The following is an 8,783-nucleotide window of genomic DNA, read 5'->3' as shown; positions in this document are numbered from 1 at the left end:
CCTGCCCCGTAGGCCCCTCCTCCAGGCTCTCCTGAGTCATGTGGAACTTGCTGACTTCCCCTTGTTCCATAGTCCACCTGCCTGCAGTGCCCCCTGAGCCACAAGTAACTCCTAAAAACACTGGGGTTGGTGAGATGAAGGTGCTGCGGTCCATCATCCCCTGAAACTGTGTTGCCTACCGACTCCAGTGTTTTTTCATGGGTAAAACAAGCAAAAAAGTATCTGACCTTAGATAGGAACGGTGAGCTTTTAGGGGAGAGTAAGACATAAAGCTAAGTTTAACTGGCTCCAACTTTTAAAATGTCAAGAACATGAATATACAGTAATATAGATTATTCCATTTTGAGCCATTTCAAAGTAATCATATCAATTTCTTAAAGTATATTTTATATTTCAAGGTGATTCCAGAGATTAACTCATTATAGAATATTCTAGACTTAATTTAGTTCGGAAAGGTGGAGAATGGGAACCCACAAGCCCATTTGGATCAGCCGGCCTCAGAGTCCCTCCTCAGTCCCAGATGGTCCTGGATAAGTGGCTCTGATATTCTACAAGTTTATTGGTGGCTCTGAGGCAGTGAAAAATCTGGGCTGGAGTATTTCTCTAGACAAATTGCACCCCATGTCGTTGATCTGCTTTTACAGCCGGGCTTGACACATTCACCATTTTTCTCCTCTTCCCCGGCTTCCTTAGCCTCTGAGGTTTACAGCTTTTAAAACTCTAGCACTCTTTCCTGCCCCTTGCCTTTAAGTTAAAAGCTGACGAGTCTGTAATATAAAACATAGAATTATGGTAATGAATAAGAGGTTAAAAGCTATCATGGCAAATAAAACTTGAGCAGGTTTGTCTGACTGATATGTTAAAATTATGTGTTGAATGAAAACATTAAAATGCTGTGGGATTAATGGAGAAAGACAAGAACGGGAGGTCAGAAACAATGCTAAATCAGCACATGAACTGCCTGTGGGCTAGAGAGGGTGGCTTTAATATACGCCTATTGCAGGAAAGGGAAAAAAAAGTAATTTAGTCTGTTTTCTTCAGGTGAGTAGAACAATGGCATTTTAAATATGGGAGGCACCTAATAAATACATTTATTTCAATTCCTTTCCTACATAGGGGAAGAAACAGAGGCTACAAAAGATTTAGCTAGTTCACAGAAAACACTATGCTTTGGAGTTTTTGACTTTATGAGTTTTGTTACGGTGCTGACATTCATTCTTTTGTGCATTCAATTTATTCAAATCTAGAGCACATCGTGTGTTGGGCAGAAGGCAACGTACTTGAGGATTCAGTGGTCAACGATACAGAAAAGGGTGCTGTCCTTGGGCACTAATGGGTCTTGGGCTACTACAAGTAAGGAGGCAGTGGCAGTAGGTGGAATGAGGGCTGTGGGGTCCTGGCATCATGGATACCAGTTTGGGCTTGGAATGAAAAAGGAGGCTTCCTTGGAGAACAGCGGTCTAAGCTGAGACTTGTAGGAATAGTAGTTAAGGAGGAGACAGGAAGAAGAGCTTTCCAGGAAGACAGCACAACATAGGCAAAGGCCTGGAAAGGAGAGAGAGTACATTCCCTCTGAGAACCTTGATGAGGTGAAAAGATCAATGGTGTCACATGATAAGGCTAGAGAGGAGGGCAGGGGTGACAGCACAAGGCCATTGGATTCCATGTCTTGCAGATGAACAATGGGAGTTCCTTTCTAGGCACTAACACAGCAGTGACTTGGCTCTTTTGATTTCCATAATGTAAATCTTGTTGCAGTGGAGCTCCTATTGATTGCATTTTTAAAAAGCTGACATTGGAATAAAAATTTCCTGGTCACCTAAGGGCTGGTGTGTTGCACCTTCTGAATCACTGTCTAAAGACATTTAGTCCCCTTGTGTGTGAAGTCATTCGTGATGCCACTGGAGCAGACCTAATCAGTTCATGCTCATTAATTGAATTCCTTATATAGATGCCCTGAGTGTGTGTTTTCCATATTGTTTCTATCAGACAGAAGAGAACAATTTTTATAGGTTTTATTGCTTTATCCATTTTTTATTAATAACAGATCATTGGATATTTTGACCAGAGTCTCTTGGGCTGCCGTGAGTTAAAAAATTTGCAGTAAAAAAAAAAAAAAAGAAGTGTAAGTCACCACCACTAAATTACAAATATTTCTGTAACTCAGGGGTCAGCAAACCAGGGCTTATAGGTGAAATCCATATGGCTGCCTGTTTTTTTGTAAATAAAGTTTTTCTGGAAAAAAGTCTTGTTCATTTGTTTACATTATCTATTACTGCTTTAATGGGACAAGGGCTGATTTTAGTAGTTGCTACAGAAACCTTATGGCCACAAACCAAAAATATTTACTTATTGGCCCCTCACACCTGCCCGTCACAAGGAAAGGCTAATCCTGTACCCTGCCAATAAGACGTAGCCAAAGAGAGGACAGAAGAGAGCAAGATTTTACTGGTCTTCAGCAGTGACTAGAAAGACCTAAGTGATCAACCAAGTTACTGAGTATTTTTTCAGAGGAGAATCCAGTACACTAATGAAAAAGAAGCAGCCTAGATTCTTCTTTTGAGAGTTTTCATATTGCAGATGTCTTTGATGAATGTATTATAGAATGTTTACATCTTAAAGTCTTTAGATTTTAGTCCATTTGTCTTTGAACCTAAGAAAAAAAACACAAAAAGCCATTTTGTTCTTTTGATATTTCTCTTTTGGAAGGTTGGATGAGTATTCTGGTTAACAGTATTTGCAATTTGAGGGAAAAAAGTATTTTTGTTAAAAACAATTCGGCCACTTTTCTGATAATGCAGTAACCTCTTACTAGGTTGGGGTGAATGAAAATAATTCTCCTAGTCTCTGGCTAATGTCCGGAGCTTCTGGTTCTCCTTCAAACTTTATGACAAAACTGAAGCAATGTGAGCTGGAGTTGAAATAGGTTAAATATGAGGCCTGAAGAAGGTTTTGTATGAAATACATTGTTTTCTTTCGCTCACCTTTCCTCCTTCTTCCAGAATGTGGGAATAAATGGGGACACAAGGTGTGTAGAAGAGTTAGAGAATGTTCATAAAAAGTCATCATTAAAGGGGGGCTACTTGAGTAGCTTTAAATTAATTCTTAAGATACCAGTTCATGCGGTGGGTCAGGACCTCTAAGAGGCTGGGTCATAACCCATGTGCAGAAAGACTAAGTTTTAATTTTGATTGACATGATGCTAATATATCAGTTTAACTTGTTCTTTCTAGTCACTGAGAAAGTACAAGTAAATATTTGGCTGGATTCAGTCATTAGTTATCAAAGAATGTAGAATCCATTAAGCTGATGCCTAAATCTTCAGCCTGTTGCTTATAGGACTCTAATATCTAAACTAAAAATGGCTATTTTGCATGAAAGTGTTCATTCTAGTGAAGGGACTAATTTTTTTTAAATGACGTAAGTGTAAAACATTCATAGTAGACAGAAATGAGTGAAAAGTTGGTGAAAATGTGTAATTTTAAGAAGAAACCCAATATTTACTTTGCATTTCATCGGGTATGTGGTTCAGCTTTTACTTAAAATGACAAACTACTCTGTTCCAATAAGTTGAGCACTTAAGCAGTCACTAGGAAAATTTTCACAGTTGTTGTACTTATGGTAATACTGCTCACAACATTATTAGATTATTCTAGAATTAATATCAGGTTCATTTTTAATTATCCAAGAAAAATTTTATTAGTGCTTACTTATGTATTATTTTTGACCCTCAAACATTATTAGCTGTCAGATCACTTGTATCTAAATAAATTTTGGCTGCGCAAAGAACCAACAAAACCACCATCCCAACAACGAAGGCAAATGTTTAAAAGACAAAAATAAATTGCCATTATTAATGGTATTAAAAAGAATGTGCCATCAATAGGCTATTGCTAATTTGTAACAACATGACTAGCAGAGAACATTTCTACAAATTTGGATTATTTACCTTTCTATAAGAAAGAGCTTTATTAAATGAAAGTGTATATAATAGCGTAAAATAATGCTTAGCAAAGTATTCCTAGGTAGAAATACTACGGCAATATTGGTTAAGAATTTGTGGGGACTTACTTTTCTAGAAATAAATGGCTTAAAGCACTTGATCTTTCTTTCTTTCCAAGCAAATTTGATTTCCCACTTACATCATGCTCATGAAATAAAAATATTTAATAACCTCTTTTTTACAGATAGTAATACAGTTTAACTTTAAAAGCTTCCTTACTGATACAGAAAAACTGTTCTGATTCAAATCAGAGGGTTATTTAAAAATACATTTTTTTGTAATCTGTCTCCCATAGAAATATTTGATGAATGGATTACATGCAAAAGCTCTAATGGCCACTCTCTCCTGTAATTTGGGTCACTTTTGGTAAATAGGAAATAAATGCCCACTTATAATTAATTATATGGACACATTGGTATGTAAAATATTTTAAAATCTTGTAATCAAGTCTAGTAGAGTCTTTTAATGTAATATTTATTTGGGAAAGTGATTGCAGGCTCTCTCAAATTTCATGAAGTTTTTGTTCACTTAGCCATGTGGCTCAAAATTGCCATTGCTTTATATAGTATGTAAGTTTACCTATTTGTAATTAACTGCAGATGTACAAAGTCCATTGATGGCTTAGGGTAAGAATCTGTCCTTATTGTTCATTCTGGGGAGCAGTGCTTCCATCCTTTTCTGAAGTCTTGAATATTCATCTTATTCTATAATTATAGAGGGTAAAGGAGAATGTGAAAAAATGACTTCTGGGAATACCATGCTCCACTTTACTCAATCCCACCTACTTCACCCACCCGCATACATAAACAGAGCAGGTGTGGTCCAGGCAAACACAGCGTTGTCAGTGTTAAGGCAAATAAATGGCTTAGCACCTCAGTCCCCCTTTTGATGTTTGCTTCTGTATTTAAATGTGTTTGAGGTTTTCAACATCCCCAGAACATTGGGTGTTAAGAGGCAGAAAACATGCAATTTATAGCAGATGGGCACAGCCTTTCCTGGCAGTGCTGCTGAAATGGGATCAATCAGCAGCACTTCATGCTCCATTTGTCCGAAAGAAACCCACCTGGGGAGCCCTGTGGAGCTGTGCCTATTAGGAAAACACCTTAACATGTTTTTAAAAATAAAAATTCGCCAGTTGGCATTAATCAGGAAGAAAATGGTTTCTCCATTAACCCTCTCCCATTTGCCTTTCTCTTATCTTTTTTTTTCTTTATGTTTTGAACCATGATCCTTTATTCTTTTTACTCATAAAAGACACAGCCCAGGGAAGCCACACAGCATGCTCACTCATAAGGCTTAAACTTTCAAACTTTTTTCTCCCTAATTTTTGATCTCACCTTTCTGCAGACCTTATTTGGCAAAGACCATACTCCTCTCTTTTCATTTTCCATCTGCCGATGCTGCCTTCTTTTTGATTTTCTGGGCCTCTCCCTCTCCTTAATTTTAGAGTGTGTTAGGCTGGGAGGGAGCATTATGAGTTGGGGCAACCTTCACTGCTCAATAAACCTAAGACCAGACAGAGTGAGTTTTGGGGGATGATGAAATCAAAGCCACGTGCTTTGGAGGTACCGCAGTGGCCTTGAGTTAATCACTTTTATTTCTCTGATTCCTGAAACTTTCCTAGGTGTAAAGTGGATATCTCCACACCCCCTCTGAAGCAAGCCAACTGCCTGGAGCTGCTGCTGGACAGCTGTCTGGGGACAGTGAAAGAAAGCAGATTACTCAGCCATAGGTGAGTGTTTTGCCTTATTGTACATGCTCCCTCCTCCCACCTTCTCTTTTAAAACAAAGCTTTGAATTGAAAAACTGCATCAAAAGAGATTTTTGTCCCAAGTTTTGTTGTACGTTATAAAGCAAGACATCAGACTTAGGGTTTAATGCATTAGTGAAAAGGTGACAGTAGAATTAGAGTTGGTCTTGCTATTTTAAAAGCCAAATAGGTATTCTGAATTTTTAGCTTTTAGCAAGCCTTTGGGGAATGTTGACATCCTCAAAGAAGCAGACTCCTGCTTAGCCTGTGTGTGTAAATAGAACTTTTAATAGAAGTTCACAAATAACTTTACCAGCCGTTCATGTTTGCAATGTTGTGATACCTTTGCAGAATTTCTCAGGATCAAGTGAGAACCTAACTAAAATGTGGCAATGTAAGGAGCAGAGCAGGAAGAACCTTTAAGTCGGAAACTTACAAAAAGTCAATTTCATAGTCAGTTTCTTTGGTCCTTCCACAACCACTTCTGGGATCTGTTTTCTCTACAATGAAGGTAACAACAATAGCTATTTCAGAGCAGGAAAAGGCTTAGAGCAGTGCTAGAATATGGTCCTGGCTATGTGAAGTTTAGCTATTTGTATATTGTAACAAACCTACAGTGTATTTTTTTAATTGGTAGTAACAGATTTCTTTTGGAAAAGTAGGAGCCTCCTGTCCAGGGAACACCTGCAGTTCCCACTAAGTGAACACTGGTGTCTGCTAACCTTTGCTTCTATTTTCTCAATAATAACTGTCAAGCTGTTCCTTTATTTAGCAATTTTATTTACATTTTTTTTTCTCCTTTGTGTTTTCCTGAGACAGAGTCCCTCTCTGTGGCCCAGTCTGGAGTGCAGCAGCACCATCATAGCTCACTGCCACCTCCACCTCGGGCTCTAGCATCAGCCTTCAGGGTAGCTGGGACTACCCGCGGGGCCCACCACGCCCGCCTGATCTTTGTGGTTTTTGTTTTGTTTTTCAGTTTAGAGACCGGGTTTCGGTGGTGAATCAGGCCTGCAGTTTTAGCACTTTGGGAGGCCGAGGCAGGCGGATCACTGAGGTCGGAAGCTCCAGATCAGCCTGACCAACATGGAGAAACCCCGTCTCTACTAAAAATACAAAATTAGTCAGGCATGGTGGCACATGCCTGTAATCCCAGCCACTAGGGAGACTGAGGCAGGAGAGTCCCCTAAACCTAGAGGCGGAGGTTGCAGTAAGCCGAAATCACACCATTGCACTCCAGCCAGGGCAACAAGAGTGAAACTTCGTCTCAAAACAAAAAACAAAACAAGAAAACAGAAAAAAAAAAAACAAAAAATAAAACAACATAAAAATAAAGAAACCGGGTTTCACCATGTTGCCCAGGCTGGTCTGGAACTCCTAGGATCAAGTGATCCCCGGTGCTCGACCATCCAAGGTCCTGAGACTATAAGCGTGAGCCACCATGCCAGGCCGATCTATTCCTTTCTGATTAATAAAGTGGGCCTGGCGCGGTGGCTCATGCCTGCAATCCCAGCAGCCCGGGAGGCCTAGGCAGGCGGATCACCCGAGGTCGGGAGCTCCAGGCCAGCCGGACCAACATGGAGAAACCCTGTCTCTACCCAAAAAACAAACAAATAAATAAATAAAAACTCAGGCGGGCATTATGGCTCACAAATGCAATCCCAGCCACTCGGGAGGCTGAGGCAGTAGAACCACCCAAACCCAGAAGGCGGAGGCCACAGCCGGCCGAGACCGCGCCACTGCATTCCAGCCTGGGAAACGAGTGAAATTCCGCCCGAAAAAAAAAAAAAAAAAAGAGAGAGAGAGACCGGTTTCACCATGTTGCACAGGCCAGTCTGCAACTCCTAGGCTCCAGTGATCCACCGCGCTCAGCTGTCCAAAGGCTTCGGATCACAAGCGTGAGCCACCACGCCAGGCCGATCTATTCCTTTCTGATTAATAAAGTGGGCCGGGCGCGGTGGCTCACACCTGCAATCCCAGCACCCCGGGAGGCCTAGGCGGGCAGATCACCCGAGGTCGGGAGCTCCAGGCAAGCCGGACCAACATGGAGAAACCTCGTCTCTACCCCCCCAAAAAAAAAATCAGCCAGGCATTATGGCTCACACCTGCAATCCCAGCCACTCGGGAGGCTGAGGGAGGAGAACCACCCAAACCCGGGAGAGGGAGGCTACGGCGGGCCGAGACCGCGCCACTGCATTCCAGCCTGGGCAACAAGAGCGAAATTCCGCCCTAAGAAAAAAAAAAGAGAGACTGGTTTCACCATATTTCCCAGGCCAGTCTGGAACTCCTAGGCTCCAGTGATCCATCGCGCTCGGCCGTGCAAGGTCCTGAGACTACAAGGTTAAGCCACCACGCCAGGCCGATCTATTCCTTTCTGATTAATAAAGTGGGCCGGGTGCGGTGGCTCACACCTGCCATCCTAGTACCCCGGGAGGCCTAGGCGGGTGGATCACCCGAGGTCGGGAGCTCTAGACCAGCCGTACCAACATTGAGAAACTCCGTGTCTACCCAAAAACAAAAACAACAACCAGAAATTAGCCGGGCATTATATCTCACACGTGCAATCCCAGCCACTAGGGAGGCTGAGTCAGGAGAACCACCCAAACCCGGGAGAGGGAGGCTACTGCGGGCCGAGACTGCACCACTGCATTCCAGCCTGGGCAACAAGAGCGAAATTCCGCCCCAAGAAAAAAAAAAAAGAGAGCGAGAGAGAGACCGGTTTCACCATGTTGCCCAGGCCAGTCTGGAACTCCCAGGCTCCAGTGATCCACTGCGATCGGCTGTCCAAAGTCGTGTGATCACAAGGGTGAGCCACCACGCCAGGCCGATCTATTCATTTCTGATTTATAAAGTGGGCCGGGTGCGGTGGCTCACGCCTGCAATCCCAGCACCCCAGGAGGCCTAGGCCGGCGGATCACCCGAGGTCCGGAGCCCCAGGCCAGCCGGACCAACATGGAGAAACCCCGTCCCTATCCAAAAAAAAAAAAAAATTAGTCAGGCATTGTGGCTCACACCTGGAATCCCAGCCACTCG

At 42.3% G+C, this 8,783-nt stretch overlaps 1 pseudogene; it reads right to left on the bottom strand.

The window, feature by feature from the left end:
• Window positions 1–2,423: 2,423 nt before the first annotated feature.
• LOC129028714 (programmed cell death 6-interacting protein-like) overlaps window positions 2,424–8,783 on the bottom strand; it is a 100,993-nt pseudogene continuing 94,633 nt past the window's right edge.

The sequence above is a fragment of the Pongo pygmaeus genome, chromosome 16 (assembly GCF_028885625.2).
Source record: "Pongo pygmaeus isolate AG05252 chromosome 16, NHGRI_mPonPyg2-v2.0_pri, whole genome shotgun sequence".
Classification (NCBI taxonomy): Eukaryota; Metazoa; Chordata; class Mammalia; order Primates; family Hominidae; genus Pongo; species Pongo pygmaeus.
The sequence above is the reverse complement of the archived record's forward strand: the minus strand, read 5'-3'. Positions and strand labels throughout refer to the sequence as shown.